The sequence below is a fragment of the Phoca vitulina genome, unplaced genomic scaffold (genome assembly GCF_004348235.1).
Source record: "Phoca vitulina isolate PV1807 unplaced genomic scaffold, GSC_HSeal_1.0 scaffold66, whole genome shotgun sequence".
NCBI lineage: Eukaryota > Metazoa > Chordata > Mammalia > Carnivora > Phocidae > Phoca > Phoca vitulina.
In genome coordinates, this window is record NW_022589769.1 from 5542018 (window position 1) to 5562386 (window position 20369).

Sequence of the window (20369 nt, forward strand, 5' to 3'; positions counted from 1 at the left end):
ATGAAGAAAAAAAAGACATTTGTTTGTTTTCTAAAAATGTTTATTTGTAAACATGTATTCACTATATTAATATGAATTTCTTACCTGGCAATAAAACTGATTATATGTGATGCTCTTGGGGTTGTCATTTATCTTTTGTCCAAAGTTCAGGAAACAAAACAACAATAACAACAAAATGGAAGTAAAACCAATGAATCACCGAAGTGGTTAATTAGTAACAGTTTATTGTGCACACACAAAAAAGACAGTTTGCCGACCGGGAGCACTCAACCGAAAATGTGGAATGAGGCTCAGAGGTACATGGTTGTAAAAGCAGCTTAGGTCGCACACAGGCAGTGACGGTTGATTCTTCGAGGTGATGGGTTGCCATATGAGAATTTTCTTAAATGAAAGGGAACTGGTTAGTGGTGACCTCGTATCAGTTTTGGGGAACAATAAGTTTGGCTTGTGATTTTCAGAGGTGTCAGCAAGAAGTGACCCAGGTCAAGTGAGCCTTGATTGTCTTGCAAAATAAGCTAAATTAAGCTTTGCTTGTATGACTAAACTGGTTCTGTCTGCTCAGGGAATTCTCAAGGCTGGTCTCCGTTTGTGTTCGATTTTAACACTTCCTAGGGTCCCACATCTTAATCTGAGCTTCCACCAGGGACCACCACTATCAGTACAGAGAGCTAAATCTTTAATACATACTCAGGATGCATGGGAAATTGTTACAGGTAAAGGACATTTTAACTTAATAGCAACCTATACAAATTTTCCAGGAGAAAATTGGTTTTTTGTTTGAAGCCTTTTTGGTAGGCGTCTGTGTCTCTTAGGTTCACTTCCTGCCTTTAAAAAAATAATGCCATTGCTAGGTCCCCTCTAAATTCATAACTAAATTTATCTGCACTGGTCAAGAATCTTGCTGAAATTTGCACTTTTGTTTTTATCGGTGCCTAGGGTTGTAAAAAACACAAGAGATTGGATTCTTCCCCTATTTGTTAAATTTTATTTCCTGCCTGGCTTCTGTTCGCATTATTTCAGTTTGAAATTTTCAGGTAGAAACCTGCCTTAACATGGTCTCATCAGAAAGGGGCTCTGAGCAAAGTTGATCTGAGAGGTGGAAGGGACCCCAGTAGGGGGTGGGAAGGGGAGACAGGAAAAGGAAACAGCCGATAGAGGAGGATACCTTCTCATGCCAGCTACCACTATGAGTGACTGGAATTTAAGGCTGCAGGGGTGGGTGGGGAGGGTGTAGAACACATACTCGGAATCATCCCAGCCAAATGCAGGTGGAGCTGGGCTTTTCACACACCAACTCCCATCAGACACCATTTGAGCATTGCTTTCTGGGACGGTTAATGATCAGACACTCCCAGGCTCTCATGTGTGAGGGCAGAGGGATTTCTAAGGCGTGGAGAAAGCCCCAGGTGCAGAGATGCCCTGGTAATTGGAGGTCAGCCACTGGAGCAAGACCCAAGGGAAGAGGCAGGAATTCACAGGGCATGCTCAAAGCCAGAGCTCCAGGTTCTCCTGCAGCGAAGCTCCTTGTTTCTGGCCACTTAGAAGAGTTGTCTATCTCAAGCAGAGAGAATACTGGACCACAATCTGCAATCTGAGTCAGGGTCCTTGCCTTGGGATGTGGTGATCCTTCATTGGTCACAGGGTCCCTTGGTGTCTCCCAGAGTAGATCTCATGGGCTCTTTCTTTCTCTTTCTCTCTGGGGCATAGTTGTGGTTATCAGAGAAGTCTGATGGCAAAGGATCCTCCTCCAGTACTTAGGAACTCTTTAGAGATGGAGTCACTAACAGCATACATCACAGCCCCATGGAAACGGGGGTAGGACAGAGAATCATGCCTCTGTGGGGGGAAATGACAGATTCTCCCACTAGTGAAGTCATTTGGTCACAACTAAAAAACAACAACAATCACATAAAGTGTATTTGTAGAACTCCCGTTATGTTGCCAAACACTGTTGAGGACTTGGCGTGCATTGTCGCATTAGATCCTCACAACAGTGTAAGGTAGGCACTGTTGGCTTTGGAGGTAAGCGATCTCTGTAAAATTTGAGTAATTTTGCCCAAAGTGATTTAGCTATTAAGCAGTGGAACTGGCATTTGAATTCCACAATTCATCCTTTGACTACTGTAAAGTAGTTCTCACTTGGATGAGCAAGTGAGTCAGCGGGGAAACTTGATAAAAATGTGGATTCCCAGGCTCCCCCAACCACGATGAAGTAGGTCTGAATGGGGGCCCAGGATTCAGTGTTGGTGACAGATGCACTATCATCACACCCCAGTGGCTCCTGGACCTGAAGAGTGTTGCGCCATATTACATTGCTGGTCATCTAACATCTGTGGGCTCATTCTGTGGCCCCCAGTGCAGAAGGAAATGGGATGGAGATGCGTGTTTCCAAAGAGAGGGACCCTCACCCTTTGACTTCATGTCCAGTGTTGGAAGGCTGTGTCCTAGGACTGAGGACTGAGGACTGACTCCAGAACAGGTTGCTGGTATTGATTCTCATGCTAATTTGCAATGTGTCCTCAGGTCTGAAACTAGTGCTCTTTGAGACTCTCTTCATCCCAAGAAGGAGGAGGTTGGGATAGAAAAATCTCTACTCCTACTCTCTCACTTGATTGGGTGTTTTCCCTACTCATCACTGTGGTGTTTGGTACAGTGAACAGGATTGAGTCCTTTATCACTATACCCTAAGTTTGTTCCTAGATGAGCAGGATTTTGCTGAGTACAATAATAATTATTGTGGTGGCTTCTATGAGCCATGAGCACTTGCTAGGTACCTCGCTTTACATTTAGGGCTTCCCATTGCTTTAACAGCTATGGACTTACTGTGACAATTCTTAACTTTTTTTGTGTGCTGTGGATTCCTTTGGCAGTCTGGGGAAACCTATGGATCCTTTCTCAGAATAATGATTTTAAATGCATAAAATAAAATACATAGGATTACAAAATAAACCTATGATCTTGAAATCCAGTTATGAAAATATTTTAAAGACCTACATTGGTGATACAGTAATATATGTGATTTTTAACTGTTGCATTAAATAACAAGATCTAATGACAGGTGTCAATGTAGTGATGAGTACAAACAATTCATTGAGCTACCTGTTACAAGTGCACATTGATGTGACAATATCCATGATTCTGTTGGTGACCTAGTCCCAGGTTAGTGCTAATATCGTGATGGATTTTTGCCTATGTTTAAAACTGAGGGACATACAACATTTCAGTTAGAGGCTAGTGAAAATAAAGATTTTTTTTTTTTTTTTTTTTACCATCCAAGTTCCCAAACCCACTGAATTCTACCCATGGATCCCCTTGAGGGTCTGTGGGTCTAGGTAAACCACCCATGGATTAGAAAGACTCAGAGATACTTTCTTTTCCTTCCATACTTTGATTTTTCTCATCCTTAAAGTAGGGATAATAATAGTATTATTATCTCTATCTCTATCATTGGCTATTGTGAGAAATAAAATAATAGATTAAAAGACATTAATGAGCTCCTAGTAAACACTCAGGAGTTAGCTTTTGTTATCATAATTATTATTTCAGTGCATCCTATGACAATCCTATGAAATAGTATTTTTATGATTCTCCACTCCCAGAAGAAGAAACTGAGGCTAGGCTCAGAGAGATTATGCTTGTACAAAGTAACACAGCAAGTCAGTGACAGAGGTGATTGAGCCAAGATCTTTCTGATTCACCCGCAAGCTCTTGACCACATACTATGTTGTATACATACTCTTTGTAGCCAATATGTTAAATGTCCTTACAGCTCCCTGGAATGAGGTCAGTCACACACTGGGGTAGTAGCAGTGATACCCCCAGGTCTTCATCCCTCCCCGAGGACAAAGGCAGATGTCTGAGGTTCAGGAACCTCTTATCAGACTAGTCTGGGGACTATTTTTTTTTAAGATTTTATTTTTTAAGTAATCTCTATACCCAACATAGGGCTTGAAACTACAGCCCCGAGATCAAGAGTCTACCGACTGAGCCAGCCAGGCACCCTGACTGGGGACTATTTTTAAAGGCGTGTTGGAGACAGTTAATAATAATATCTTCCCATTTAAGGTAAGCTCTCCCCAGCCCAGTGCTTAGAAGATCCCAATTTCCCTGTCCCAGAAATTTTCAGATTGCTTTTTTTAAATCAATCCCGTTAGAAATTAAAAAAAGAAAGAAAGAAATATTCATTCATCACCTAAAACTAAATAAGTTTTCTTACTCATAAATTCAGACAGTCTCAGCCTTGAAAGATAATAATCATTGTAATGATAATAATGACAAGTCTGTTACCAGTTATTGAGCTTTTATTATTATGGGGCCAGGCACCAGGTCAAGTACTGTCCATGCATTGCCTTTCTCCTCTCAACAGTGTTCCAAGGAAGAGGCATCGTTCCCATTTTCAAGATGGGAAAACTGAGACTCAGGTGAAATGATTCTTGCAAGATCATACATCCAGTGAGTGGCAGGGTTGGGAATTCAAACCCACATCTGTATGATTCCAAAGCCAACCCTATCACCATGATCTGTTTCCTCCTCATATGACCCAGGCCTGCACTTTCTTCCATTGGGGTAAAATCATTGGGAACCATAATGTGTACTGAAATTGTTCTAAATCCAGGGAGAAGTATACTCCTCTGGGTCAGGTAGTATCCACTCCTACCAGCTGTCACTGACCTGAAGGGACTGAATTGGCCTGATGCCATCTTTGTTGATGTTTCTGTCCTTCATGTTCTTCAGATCTGACCCCCATACTCCCATCTGTCAGCAGCAAAACAGACTTGGCCTTCAGAATGCATTAGTGTCTCCAGGGTGGGAAAGAAAGCAGGACCAGAGGAGCCCTCTGGGACAAGCATACAGGAAAGCAGGAATTTTAATTCAGTGTCCCTTAATTTTGTAGGACTTTGGGAAAGTCCCTTTTCCTCCCTAGGAGGCCGTGCCATCTTTTGGATAAGAGTAGGACCTATAGAATCAGAGGATCCATGTCTGCTTCCAAGTGGACATAATAATAGCAGCTATCAAAGAATTGGTATGAGGATGCAATAATACAGTCTTCATAAAGCTCTGAGCACAGTTCCCAGATATTATTTTCAATATTTTAAAACTTCATTCAGGATCATCATATACCACAGGCCCTGAAGAAGGAATTAGAAGGAACATCAAGTTCATCAAGCTCTCCTTCACCTTGGGTTTGGGTAAGACAATTCTGAACTCGGTGTGGTGCCTTTTCTTCCAATTCCCTGGCTGTTGGTGATGTCATGAGCATGTTAGGGACCTGATTTGACTGCAAACCCTGTGAGAATTTTGATGAATTTTTAAAAATTGGAAAGAAAATAAATTCTTGCTCCATGAATGTGGTTTGCTTGATAGAAGGAATTTTTCAGATCTAGAGGTCTATAGGGGATAAAATCATCATTAAGGCGATCTGTAGTAGTAAAAAAAGGTTGGCTTTAGATGGTTTATTAGTTATCTATTGTCATGCAATTACATAGTCATTCCAAAACTTGGCAGCTTAAAACAACACATTCATGATTTATTATCGTTTATTGTTATTTATTATAAGAGGTCAGGAATCTGAGCATGGCTTAACTGGGTTGTGTGCCTCAGGGGTCTCTCGTGAGCCTGCAGTCAAGGTGTAAGCCAGGGTTGGAGTATCATCTACAGGCTCAAGCAGCGCAGATCTGCTTACAAGCTCACTCATGTAGTCGTTGGCAGGATTCAGCTCCTCAAGGATTGTTGGACTGAGGGTCTTCGTTCCTACCTGGCTCTTGGCCTTAGGCCATCTTCAGTTTCTTTCCTTGGGGGCCTCTCTAATACTAATCAGCTTACTCCATGAAAGACAGCAAAAGAGAGCATTTGCTAGCAAGACAGAAGTCACAATCTCTTGTCACCTAAGGATAGAATTAACAACTTCTCAACATCACTGTATTCTGTTGGTTCGAGGCAAGTTGCTCAAGGGAAAGCACTATATAAGGCTGTGAAGACTAGAAGATGGGGGTCATTTGGGGCTATCTTAGAGGCTGCCTGACGCAGATGGTACCTAAATCCCCCCCCAATGCAAAAGTCTGAGCTATTACGTCTTTTGTGAGTAATGAATATCTGAGCACAGTTATAACATCTCTATCACTTTCAGAGAGATAACTAACCTGGGATCAAATCTTAGTGCCACCACCTTCTGTGCCTCAGTTTCTCCATCTTCAGTAACAGAAGTAGTAATAGCACCCACTCCTCAGGTTTGTGTGAGGCCTTTACTATGGAATATCTGAGTGGCCAAGCAGATGACTGCCCAACAAAGACGTAACATAGAGTTATGGCAGGCCAGACAAAACTATGCTTCCCAGCCCTTCTCCTTTTGCATCTGGATGGGGGTCGTCTGACTAAGCTTTGGGCAATATGGCTGGTACATAAGACCACTGGCATTATCCTCCCAACTGCCTCCCCCCACCTGCTGGATAGATGCCAATGCCCACCACACCCTTGGAAACCACATGTTGAAGGTGGCAGAGCCTTGGTCAGTCCCAGTCTCTGCATGATTTTGTGGAGCAGTGACTTCCCCCACCACCATTCTCATCGCTACTTGAACTTTATATGAGTGAGAGGTAATCTTAACGTTGTGTTAAGCCCTGAGATTTCGGGGTTTATCTGTTAGAGTAGCTAGAATTTCCTTAACACATACAAAAGGTGAAATATCTTGAACAGTATCTGGAATATTAAAAACACTTAATAAATGTCATCTTTACCATCATCATCATCATCACCATCTTAACTCACCTACTCTGTGCTAAGACAGTTATGTCCCCAATATTTAATCCTCCCGATACTCTGAAAGGGCTAGTAACTCCATTTAATAGGTAAGGATATTGAGAAGTTAAGTGACTTACTTAAGATCACAGAGCAAGGGCTGGAGTGGTCATCTGAATCTGGTTTAGAAGTTCTGGTTCCATCCTTTCTAGTACCCCACTCAGCCCTCTTGAAGTTGCTAGTACAATCTGGATCCAGCAATGGAGGTAAAACCTTTGTAGAAGAATGTCTACATTGTCAACTTGGCATCTCACTATTTTCTTGTCAGATTCCAAAACCCAACTCGTGCTGTGTTGTACAGTTCAAAGAAAGCATTTCACATCAAGAAATGTCATAGTTGCTAGAAATAATTTTGTCACATCCTCTTGAATTTTTCCTTTTTGCAAGTTCAGAGGGTTCACTTAGATTCAAATCTTATAATGCTTCCTTTTAAAACATTATAAAAGGGCACCTCATTTTTCAGAATCTCAACATCCAAATGGAACACTTCATTGTCTTCATCTTAAAAGGTACAAAATGAGGAGATCCTAAAGAGGCAATTTATGATGTGCAGGTGTCTTATTTTCTGGTAATTGGAAGCTGGTTTTGATGCTGTAATTTTGTTTTTGTGTTTTGCTGCCCACTTATCAAAGGCAGTGAGCTGAACGTACAGGATTTCTACAGGCTGGCTGTCAGCCTTGTCCCCGTATTCAGGTCCCAAATGTTAACAGCATGTAGGTCTTAAAGCCTTTATCCTGGGTCTCATTATTTGCTGTGGGAATCTGTCTCATGGGGGTATTCAGTACTTTCTCAGTTAGAGTCAACGGAATTTTGGAGAAAATTCAGAGACACTTCTAAGTGTTTTGTTCCTCTCAAGCACCTTATTTAGTTATTCACTCAACAAATACAGAGTACCTACTATGTGCCAGGCATTGTACTGGGCCTTGAGGATACCAGGATCTCTCTACCACTATCCCTCCCTCCCCAACAAAAAACAAATGAAAATGGAAGATGGACAAATGGATAAGCAAGTACCATCAAGAGAGGAATCGTGGGTAGGAAAGCCTTGATGACAGATAGTCTTGAGTTCAAATCCCCTTCCTAGCACTTCTAGCTAGGTGACCTTGGGGGGATTACTGAGTTGTTTTGGAGCCTGGGTTTTCTCATCTCTAGAATGGAGATGAGACCATCTATAGACCATCTGTAGAATGGTCTACAGTCAGACCTACCTTGCAATGTTGTTTGAGCATTTAAGGTAGGGTGTGTGAAACATTTAATCGTGGTGGATATTCAGTAAATGGGAGCTGTTTTTCATATGAAGTATTTGCTTATCATTGATTCCTACTCATTGGAAACCAGGCTAATGGGGTATTTTGGTGTTTCTCTTTTGTTTATATTGGGATCCCCAGAAACAAATCCCAAGACAGGATTCATGGGCAAGGAAGAAAGGGATCCCAGGAGGAACTGGTAAGGCAAGGGTGGGAGTCAGACAGAAGAGGAAAAAAACCACACAAGGGTACAGTTTCAGGCAATGTCCCATGGAGGGTAGCTCTGGTGTGTAGCACTCCTCAGAATTAGTACCTACTCTAAGCAAGGAAGCTGGGCTTTCATTCTTACACACCTGCCAATCATTAGCAAAAGGGATGGGAACCCCCAGGAACTCTGGCTCACTACAGGTGAGGGGAAAGCAGTGCCAGAGGCCCAAGGGAGCAGCTCTAGAGTCTCAGGTGCTGGTAGTTATAATCAAAGGCACACAGAGTCTGAAAGATTGGTGTGTGGAAATGAGAAAAAGGACAGGAGGGCATCTGGGTGAAACACCAACTATGTTGGTTATACCTCCCTTTTCTGACTTCTGGGGGACATTAGCCCTGGCCCAACTAGCCCCAAGAAGTAAGATGAGTTTTCCTTGGTTCAGAAGCACAGAAAGTTTGGAGGATTTCCCTATCCAAATAGGGCTGATGGGAAGCTTTGGGGTCACCCCGGCTTCAGATGAAGTATTAGCCTACCTTTTTAGTGCCCCTGGCACTTTGGGCAACTGATTTCGCATCTCTGACTTACATTTGCTCATTCATAGACGAGGAATGACAATATACTTTTTTTTTGTAGGTTTGTTCTACAAAGCTGTCTTTCTGTTCACTGATTGATCTAACAAATATATACCGAACATCTGCTATACGTCAAGATCAGGGCTAAGCATGGGTATGCTGAAATGAATCAGACACAGGTCCTGCAATCCAAGACTTTGGCAGCTAGTGGAGGAGGCAGACATACAAATTTCAGACTCTGTGTCCTTCCTTATACATAATCCCTTTCTCTGTCTTCTTCTCTGTGTCTTGTTTCTGAGCCGTGCCTTCGCCTCTCCCTCCTCCTCCCCTACATCCTCCCTCCTTCACTTCCTCTCTGCATTTCTGTCTTGCATCCTCCTACCCTCCCCACAGACCTAGTTCTCATATCCACTGGACGCTCTACAACCTTCTACCCTATCAAGTTCCTGTCTCCTGATGCTCTTTTCCAAGGGTCCTTCTGAAGGCTGCAGAGTCAGTGCAGTTCTGGGGAATTCATTTCAACCCAGCCCCTCTGGTCTGGCAGAGGGTCACATGGAGATAACAGGAAACCACCCAGAGCTTTAGTTAAAGCTTGGAGGATGGAGTAAGGGGTGGGGTGGGTGTACAAGTACAGGTAACAGTCCTGAGTCCTGGGGAATAGCAAATAGAATACATGGCTAATTGTTTTGGGGGGCAAGGGGTGGGTGGTGGTGTAGGAAGGTCTGGATAGCAGAGGAGATTTTCCTGCTATTTTGCAGATGGGTAGACTCCCAAGTGCACTGGGATGGGCACTGGGAAATTTGTGGCTTGAATTCTAGCTCTGGAACAAGCTGCATGATCTTGAACATTGTTGTCCTCACCCATAGGATCTGCATAGAGATTGTGATGTGTGAGGACTGTTGTGGTCCTCTTGGCCAGGAACTCTGCTTCCAAAAATCCCTTGATTTCTCTCCCTGTTATGCCTCAGTCTTGGAATGACCCCACTAGGGTCTCGTATCATAGTAACCAACCTTTTTTTATTCCAGGATTCTGGGAGATGATTAGCTTTGGCGTTGGGAAAGACCTAGATCCAAAGGCCTGGAAGCAGATTCCATTGGCTGGAACCCAGTTACCATTGTATGGTGAAGTCAAGGGCAACTGCTCCAAATAGAGTACTCCAGTGACTTGTATAAAAGAGTACTCGGGGGCGCCTGGGTGGCTCAGTTGGTTAGGCGACTGCCTTCGGCTCAGGTCATGATCCTGGAGTCCCTGGATCGAGTCCCGCATCGGGCTCCCTGCTCGGCGGGGAGCCTGCTTCTCCCTCTGACCCTCCCCCCTCTCATGTGCTCTCTCTCTCTCATTCTCTCTGTCTCAAATAAATAAATAAAAATCTTTAAGAAAAAATAAAAAATAAAAAAAAATAAAAGAGTACTCGGACTCAAACACCACAATTCAGTAGCTCTGGGGGACTCCAGAACCGGCATTTTAAGAAACACATCAGAGATTCTGATGTGGGCAGTTGGTGGACCACTGTTTGAGAATCACTTCTAGACACCTGGGCTTGGCTCGACCTCAAATACTCTGACCTGGTTGTGGAAGGTCTCTGAGCATCTTTCCTTGTCTGCACAGTAGGGCTCTTCACCCCTGCCCTGTCTTTCTGCAGGATTTCAATGAGGAACAGACGAAATGGCAGATGGGAAAACTCTAAGAGGGTCCACAGATTCAAAGATGATGCCCTTTGTGTGTGAAGCTGCGCCACCTCCAAGCTCCCATGTCTCTGGACTCAAGAGTCAAAGGGACTGCAGACAGAGAATATTCCACTGAACACTTCAGCCCCTCACCCCACGTCCTGTATCACGTCCTCTTGGCCAGCTGTTTTTACTCTAGCCATTGCTGTGGCAACCAGCTGAGCAGTTGTGCCCAGGTAGCACTTGGCCGAGGTGTGCCGTAGAGCTCTTGCCTTCTGCCTTAGTGCTTCCTGCCTCTCCCATGTAGGATAACGTCAGGAGGGGGTGCTGCCATTCTGATGCATGTGCAGTGCTGCAAGTGTGGGAGGTTAACACCCCATGGGCTAAACCTTGCCCAGTGCAGGATGGGAACTGGTGGTGCATAGTCTCCAATTCCCTCCCTTGGGAAGACAATTCCGAGTGCATTCTATCAGATCCTCAGAGGTCCTGGTGGGCTAGAGCCCCCTCACCCACAGTGATGATCAGCTCCATAGAGCCCCCTGGGGCTGGCTTTTCCTCCTCTCCTGTTTCACTTTTCCTAGACCCTCCTCCCTTTCCTTAGGATCACTTCCCCAAACAACTACCTTAAAGCTTCTACTTTGTTTTATACACAGGCATCCTCCAGAACAATCCTGCCAATTACAACCTTAAATCCTGAACCTCTTATCCAAACCTACCTGCTCCCACCATGCTCCATCCTATAATGTCCTCAGTTATTTTGAGGGTTCAACCTGTTCTTGAGCTGGGGGAGAAATACATCTACTTGGGTACTAATCCTCCCCAAACAAGAGTATTATGGAACAACCCCATTAGGTCCAAAGGTGATCACAGAAGGGACATTTCATCTCATTTCTTTTAACACTCAGTAAGATGAAGAAAATAAAAATGAGGTGCCACTGAGTGTTACTTTTCTTTTCTTCGCTTTTTTTTTTAATCCTCCCACTTCCTGTTTTCTCTTGGGAGATTGAAAAGTGTCTTCTCGCACATTTCTCATTATCAGAATTTAATGAGAATTCTAATTAGGACTATTGCACACTTCGGCGGTAGTTTCCAGAATGTAGCTCTGGCTTCTGGCTTGTCAGGCTGCCAGTCTTTTGCATTCTCGCCAAAGATACCCTCTATCATAATAATACTAATCGCTCTCATTTATTGAAAGTCTACTATGTGCCAGGCCATTTGCATATATTAACAATAGTCCTCGCAAAAGTCCTTTGAGGTAGGAGCTGTGAAGTGAGGGGCTTAAAGCCATGCAGCTAAGAACTGGCAGAGCTGGGATTCAAACTCAGGTGTGCTCTCTGGTCAAGGACTTCTCATGTCCAGCCTGCACAGGGGATCATGGGGAGAGAGAAGATAAAACATCAGGAAAACGTGTTACAGCTTCCAGAATGGCCGTCAGTTCCAATCAGAATGTTTGTCATGAGTTATTATGTCTCCAGCCTCGGTTTCTTGGTGTCTCTGGGAACAGTGCTGTAGTTTAGGGAATCCCAGGAGACTCTGAACACCCAACTAGAAGGGCAGTAATAGCAGACCCAAGAATAGACTGATTGCTTATTCATTATTCTTGTTATTTCTGAACTCTTCCATCCATCGTACGGAAGGCTGTCCGCAATTACCATGACGTTCTTTCTAGAAAGGGGCCTCATAGCTTGGTTAATCACCTCACCCAGGACAAGCAGAATCTCACGGCAAATCCTCCTGATGTGACATCAAACTCTTGCTGTCTCTGGGGCTTCCCAGTGAACCCTCAGTGGACACCTTTGGGCGAAATGAGAGAACTGGCCTTTGGCACAGGAACAGTCCTTTCTAGGCTTATTAAGTGCCAGTCGTTTTGCTGAACAGGTGTGCCCAGAGGCAATGTGGTCTCATAAAGGATCCGAGGTTTAATGCCAGGTAATGGAGGATCAGCTGTGAGCTGGGGCCATCTGTGTCGCAAGAGCGGAGCTGGGTCTGCTCCCTTCTCCTCGCAGCAGGGCCTCTGTCATCTTGCTTCTTCTCTTCATCCTCTGGCTTCCTACTCTCCCCTCTACTCATCCTCCTGAGTATTGACTTATTAACACCACACACTTGGATACTGGTAGAGAGGGTCATTGATACCTGCTCTCACCACTGCTCAGCCCGTAAAGCCTGCATCCCCCCAAAACACATCCTCTCTTTCTGCCTCTTTCGGTGTCTCCCCTCTTGCTCTCCATCTTTGGGATTCTTGGTCCTTCTCTGTCTCTCTGTTTCACTCTCTCTCTTTTTCATGTACATACAAAGGATTAACTCTCTCTTGAGCTGAGTCCACATTAAACCATTACTGCTGCCTTCCATTCCTACTTGTTTCAAGCAAGCACCAGTCAAGTTCAGAAGACAGAAGTTAGAACCCAGATCTGGCTGACTCCAAAGCTCGTGTTGTTAGAAGCTGCCTCCATATCCATGTTTCTCACTGTCCACATTCACTCTGTTTCCAGTCCCTGCCAAGTTAATACCCTAAATATTTCTCAAACATAATATGCACCTTCCCATCCTTACTATTAATTCATTCGTTCAACATAAACTACCAAGCACCTGCTATAGTAGGTCTGGAACAGGTGTCAGAAAAGTCAGAATAGGGCAAGATTCCAGTCTACAGGGGAAAGAGATGACCACTATGTCCATGTATGTTTTCATCACTTCAGGCCCGGGTTAATATAACAGATTTTTCTCAACCCCCTCTCCATATGGTAGCTAGATTACCTAGAATTTGGTTTAAACCCTTTAATGGGATTCCCTTAGAATAGAACCCCTATAGAATAAAGGGGTGTCATATAATACCCTCCATAACCTATCCTGCAACATCCCCAGACTCATCTTTTACCAGTTCTCTGCCTTTTTGTGTTCTAGCAAAATTAGGCTGTTGGAAGTTCCCCCATATATCCACCCTGCTGTTTCCTGCCACCTGGCTCAGTTTTTTCCCTCTGCCCTGAATGACTTTCCTTCTACATCTGGTTAACTCTACTTATTCTTTAAGACTCGTATCAGAATCTTTCCCGCCCTCTCTGCCTAGATCAGATGCTCCTCTTCATGACCTATATATAGATCCATTATTGAGATTATTACATATTGTTTTATAATTACCTACTTAGGTGTCTTTTTGCCTATTAGACTGGGAGCTTGCAGGATTAATTTGTCTCTGAATTCCCATTGCCTAGAATAGCATGTAAAGTAAGGCAATTGATAAATACTTGAATGAATGACTAAGTGAACAAATTAGTAAGTGAAAGGATGCTATTTTTACTACACCTTGTTGCCTTTCTGAGCACTGATAGGCCAAGGCTTATTGAGCACAAGGGGCAATTTGTAACTTGAGAGACCTGAGGACTGAAAACCTTCCTTTGGTCATGGTGGTGGGGGATGTCTTAGACTCCTTTGAGCATCTGATGTGACCTTTACGAGAAAAACACACATACACATAATATGTTTGCTATAGTTTCGGGGAATTCATCGATTCCCAGGGCTCATATGTGTTGACCTCTGGCTCCCTTGAACATAGTATTAAAAACTCCATCTCTGGAAAGGAAGCCAGGGTACAAATGATCTGCCAGAAAATCTCTGTCCATTTAGGAAGTTTTGTAGGAGCAGAGACACAGTTAGAATTTTGTGCCTTCTTTGTTTCCCCTGGGATATCACATTTCCTCTTGGCTGAAGAGTTTGGCCATTGGTATGGAAACTTTCCCTGGGCAACGTTTTCTTTCTTTGTTGTTACTGACATGAGGTACTTTGCTCTAACCCTAGAAAGTGACTTGGTTGATTCTTGGAGATACTATGTAGGTTAATTGAACGTAATTAAGCTGGTTAAAGTGGCATCTGGCTTACTTCTTAATTATGTGGTAAGTTACTTCTGGGACTCTCTTTCCTCATCCCTAAGATCGTACCAATAATAACAAACCCATAGGCTGTTGAATAGATAAATTCAAAGGGTGTTGACTAGGATAACGTCTTGTATATGAAACACACTCAACGATCATACACCACCACCACCACCACCACCATCTCTAACATTCAGGTCTCTTGATCTGACTATGTGATGCTTTATCTGTACAATATTGTCATATTTTGATCACTCCTTTTTGTAAAGCAGAGGGAGTGCTGGCAGATATCATTTCCTTCAAGTAGCATTCCACCAACTTAAATATTGTGGTTCTGAGGAACAATCCAAATGTCTTTGCACATGCTTTCACTTCTTTATGAGTGTCCACCTGGGATCCAGCATTTACATAAAAGTTCTTAAATTGACCTTTAGAGGTGGAATGTTCTCTCTTCCCTTAATGTTTTAGACTCCCTTCTGTGCTCAGAAGCTGATGAAATCTGAAATCTGCCCATTTTGTGCTTTTGTGGAGGAAAACCCAGTTTAAACAATTTTATTGGTGACTTAAACCTTTGTTTGCCATTTTCTTTGCAAGGAACTCTAAGATTTTGAAAGCAGCCCTCTGCAAATAAAAACATCATGACCAGACTTCTCAGTGCTCTCTGTGTGGATGGATAGTTTTGCAAATGGAAAAAAATGGTGCATTTTCTTGATTCCAAGTAGCTGAAATTTGACTAGAAAATCTTAGCAGCCCCAAGGCCATGTAATTTAGTGCTCCTGACACTATTCAGCCATCTGCCAGTCACTTCCCCAACCTTAATTGCTCTTCCTCTACAGCCCCATTTGGAGACAGTAAAACTTCGATTACCTAGAATAGTCAGAGTGAAAAAGATTCTGAATAAATAAATTTTCCGGTTCATTAGGTAATCATCCTGGTAGAAAAAGATAATTGGGCAGACCTATCTTCAAGTTCTGTCACTGCTTTTTTTAAGTACGTCCTTGACCAAGTCACTTCATTTTCCAGGGTCTTTATTACTCCAGCCAAGAAATGGGAATGGAAATGGAAACATTTCAAGGCTACTTTGTGGATTAGAAATAAATTTGTAAAGCATATGGCGTATAATCAGTGCTTGGGATGAGTGGGTTCCCTTCCTTTTTTCATTCATTCAACAATTCGTTGGATAGTGTCTGGGTGCCCAGCACATTCCTGGGAACTGGGGAGAGAATGTCAAACAAAACTCTATTGCCCATGCCCTTAGGGAGTCTAGTGATAAAATATGGTATGTTCTAAGATGGGGAAGTTTAGGGTGCTTTAGGAGTCCATAGGAGAGGAATCTAACCCAACCTGGATTAGACATTATAGCTGGGATCATAGATGATGATTCTCATCATCATGGTGATGGTGATGATGGTGGTCATGATTTTGATGATGATGATGATGATGATGACATTAAGTGACGTGACAAAGTCTGCATAGCTGATAAGTGTCAGAGTCTGTTTCAAACTGAGGCTCTTCTAACTCCAGAGCCCAAGGCTCTCACCAGCTCTCCCCAAGCTCATGGAGCTTGAGGATTTCTTCCAAAGTGGACTAGGAATGAAATTTGGAGCATTCAAATCCTTGTACTATGATGACATTTACTATTGCCCCCCTCTTTTTTTAATAATCCAAGGGCACTGTTTTCAATATTTTATAAATTCATTTAGGAAGAAGCCTGTGGATTAACAGTACCACCTGTCTATCAAATGCCATGTGCTTGAGACCACATTATTACGAACACTTTCTCTGACCTGGAATGGATATGGGCTGGCAACCATGTTTTCATGAGTCCAAGAGGACTTTGACAAAGAATCTGTGAAATGGGTGTTAGTGAGATTCAAACCTGGCAGTGACCAACTCTCTCAAGATTGGACATGAACATCCTCAGGAATCAAAGCATCTCTTGCCTAGACTATAAATTCTGTGGCTGAGGATGACAGTACATGGGAGTTTGCAGGCAGGGGGAGCCCACAGGTGTGTCATTGTGCAGCTTAAACGTTAACAACATGACAACAGCTTCAAACATGGCAGAGAGATAACACAGACATTAATTAAATCAGCCAGCCCAGGTGGGCTCCCTCTACAGAGACTCAGAAACTAGAGATAAGAGCCAGGAGTTCCCTCTGAGGTTCAGCCTGAGAGGAAACCAACATCCCCACCACCCTTGAATGCCCTCCAACAATCTGGCAACACAGCAGGCTGTCAATCATCCAATGAGGAAAACTGGTCCTGATATGCTCAGTGCTTAAAAAGAATGGGGTTGATACCAGCTATAAATTGATGGGAGGCAGCCCGAACACCTACATAGGTGATCACAGCCAGAATGTAGCGGTTTTCATGAAAATGTAAAAGCCCATATTCCTGATCCTGGCATCCGCAGCCCTCTGATGAATTTCAGGTTCATTTCTCAGCTCCCTTCTTCCCCAAACACACCAGTCCCTTTAGCTGTCACTGCTCTGTCTATATGAGAGGCCTTATCAGATTGTATTACACTGTTGACCTGCTGCCTTGCCTACCTGTCTGGAAGAGCCTTAAAGGTAGAAACTCCATCTTATTCGTCTTTTTAACTTGAGCCATAGTAAGACCAATAGAGCTTCCATATTCTGGCCCAGGTAGCAGGTTCTCAATATTTTATTGTTGAATGAAGGAAGGAAGGGAGGGAGGGAGGGAGAGAGGAAGGGAGAGAGGAAGGATGGGAGGGAGGGATGCCAGCTGTTTGCCCCATGGAATGGACCACCCAGCATGAAGCATGGCAGTCACCCCGACCATGGAATGCACTCCATTCACTAAGATCACCCGATGGAGAAATGTAAAGCCAGTTCTTGCTCATTCAGCCTTGTTACAGAAGGGGACATTAACTGTCTCTCTCCTCAGTTCCTTCTCCCTAAGTACAGCCAGGCCCTTCACTCCCGCCAGCCCATCCCCCCAACCTTCCACCCCCCAGGAATAGCCATGGTGGGGAGGGGTCTCTTCTTTATTTCTCATCCCTATCTAAGTACCAAAAAGACTGTTTGCTCACCTTAAGTTGCCTTACAACATGGCAAACCTTTCCTTGGATTCAAAATTTGTCTCAAATCTTAAACCCCCATTTCCAGGGCCTTCGCTCTGCACTCCCCACCTCAATCCAAACACACTAACTCTCTCATGAGCATCTCTCTCGGCTGTTTCCCCTGATGAGGGGAGCTGTTGTAAACTAAGGCAAGGGCTTTTAGCTTGGTGAGCCTGTGGTCACGCAGTTTGTGGATAGCCTTTAGGATCCATAATTGCCCTGAAAGTGAATATGAAATCTTGTACGAGATTTTGCCAATCAATATCAGTTTCGTGGCTTTGATGAGGTACTGTGGTTCTGTAAGATGCTGCACTGGGCAAAGCTGGATGAAGCGTACTTGGGATTTGTCTGATTATTTAAAAAACTTCTTGTGAATCTCTCAGTAAGTCAAAGTAATAAAAAGTATTTAAGAATCTCGTGAAGCAACCAAATACATAAAATAGAGAAAAAAGAATCTTATGCATGTACCTCTTCATTTTTCAAGGAGAAGATTCGTATCTTTCCTCCATGTCTTAAAGTGGAATTTGATCCACAAAATTTTATAAACATGGATATAACTACTTACACAGTTCAGAGCTTAGTGCCTTTATCCCTCACTATATGTTCTCTTGTGAGCTGTCATTTGTCATCACCAATGTCTACTTCCACATTAAGTGGGGGTGGAGGGAAGAGAGGAAAATTCTTTGTACTGCAAAGACTAATTCCATGCTCATATTTCTCTGATACTTTATTGTATTTTACAGAGTGTCTCTCTTGTTTGTAGCCCTGAGTTGTGTTTCCGAAGATCCTCCTTTTAATGTCTTAGGTTTGAGTTGATAGTGAGCCCTGGTTTAGGAGTCAGAATAAAAGTTAAGCAAAAAGAAACTCACTTTTGGTGCTGACCTTTCTGGCTTTAGTCCCAGAGGCTCTGGGCAACTTGCAAGCAAATCCTGGTGTTCAATTTCAGAGCCACCCAGAGTCCCCAGGTCTCTTCCTCCAGTTAGAAACATGGCAACTCATGGCTCCTATCCCATGAAAGAGGGAGCGTGGCAGCTGTGTTGGATTCAGAAATTGGCTGGTCCTGGAGACAGAGGAACTAAGTTTGAGTTCTGGTTCCAAGGGCTATTAGCTAGGGGACTTTGGACAAGCCACTTAATATCTCCAGGCCTCAATTTCCTATCTTCCAACTGAGAAAGGTAACATTACCCTCATGATATAGTCATGAGAAATGCATGCAACAGGCATGTGAAAGCACTCTGAAAAGTCCAAAATAAGAAACAAATGTGAGAGATTATTATTAAGGAGAAATATGGGGAAAGAAACGATCTGGACATGGGATCTGGAAATAGGCCAAACCTGTGCTATGTCCTTTATAATTGTTACCTAATTAAAAACACTGATGGCCAGAATCCCAGACCCTAAGCAAAGGTAAGATGTATCTCTATCATAGAAGGTTTTGATGTATTTCCACATGGAGGAAAGTGAGTGGACATACTGACTTCCTTAGACCCAAGGGTAATCCTAGCCTAGCCTAGCCTAGCCCAGCCTAGCCTATCCATTCATTCAGTATTCATAGAACATATACATAGCATCAAACCATGTGATACATGCTAAGATATGGAAACCAATGAGACACTGGTCCCTTCTCTCTAAGAGCGGAGAGTTTAGTATGGGAGACAGGAACTATTCCTTTCTAGGGAAAAAGGCAAAATAAAATCAAAGAAAAGCAAGCAGCTTTAGGGGATTTTGTTTTTAAAAGAATCATTACCAACATCCAGAGTGTTTTGGCCATCAGTTCACACAGCAATCAATCTTCTAAAATCTAATTCATCTCTATCTGCAGGCTTGGATGGTGAGCATTTCTGTAAAGATGGAAGAAAGATTCAGTTCTGCTCACCAGACACCAGATAAGAAGTAGGTGAATAGTTTGTTTTCTTTTGCATTGTCATGTTCAGAGGATGCTTTTTCAGATATGTTATTTTTATATCAAAGCAACTGCATGCACAGAGTTAAAAATATCAATCTGCTTTATATGAAAAAGTAGAGGTCCTCTTTCCCCATGTCTCCTCATTTTCTCTCTTGGATGCCTTCCCAAAGGCAAGGATTTTTAATGGCATGAAGTTAGTGCTATATTTCTAAATAGGCACCTGTGGCTCTTTCTCCATGAATTTCCCCCAGACTTTATTGATTAATTTCCCTCTTTGGGAAGATAAGATTTTCATTCTCTTTTATGGGGGTGAGTTCTTTCCCCAATCTCAGACTAAAATGAGGGTTCTGTGGTTCTCAGAGCCTGCAGTGCATCTCTGGAATCCCACAGAGGCTGTTCTCACCTTGAGAGAGAGAGAGCTTTGACTTGGCCAGTGTTGGCAGGTTCAGACACTCAAGCAACCTTCCCACGGGCACTGCTGGCTCTTGCTGTTTTCCAGTTGGAATTGCTCGGGAACCAAGCCTCCTGGGATGTAGGCTGGCATGGCAAATGCAAAAGAACTTTCAAGATGGAAAACCATTGGGCTGGAAGTCCAAGGATAGCTCTGGGGACCCTGGTGGTAGAGGAGGAACTGAGTGGGTGGTAGTTGGGATTTGGAACAGAGAGAAGATGGGACATCTGCACAGGCCCTGGCGAGGCTCAGAGAGGAGAGGGCTGAAAACCAGTCACTCTTAGGGATGAGACCTTCACATATGATAAGGAGCCCTGGGGAAGCTGAGGGATTATTCAGTGTACCCTGCTGGGACAAATGCTGGCTAGCAATTTGGCAAAGACTCAGGTTGATCATCACGTAAGATTTCACACTGAAAAAATAAGAAAAAAGAGTAAAAGTCTTTAAATTTTTAGTAAAAATATGTACCAGAAAACAATAAAATTGAACATTTATTGAGGTGCTGAAACAGAGAAAACTAGGAGTGGATAAAATCACAAAATAAAAGATATATTTAATTATATATATATTTAAAA

General features: G+C 43.2%; 1 long non-coding RNA gene across 1 annotated transcript in view; it reads left to right on the plus strand.

Annotated features, from left to right (window-relative positions):
• The first annotated feature begins 17393 nt into the window (after nucleotides 1-17393).
• LOC116624353 overlaps nucleotides 17394-20369 on the plus strand; it is a 153957-nt gene continuing 150981 nt past the window's right edge. The window contains exon 1 of the long non-coding RNA XR_004297879.1: nucleotides 17394-19330. This is a non-coding gene — a long non-coding RNA (uncharacterized LOC116624353). The remainder of the gene's footprint in view (nucleotides 19331-20369) is intronic.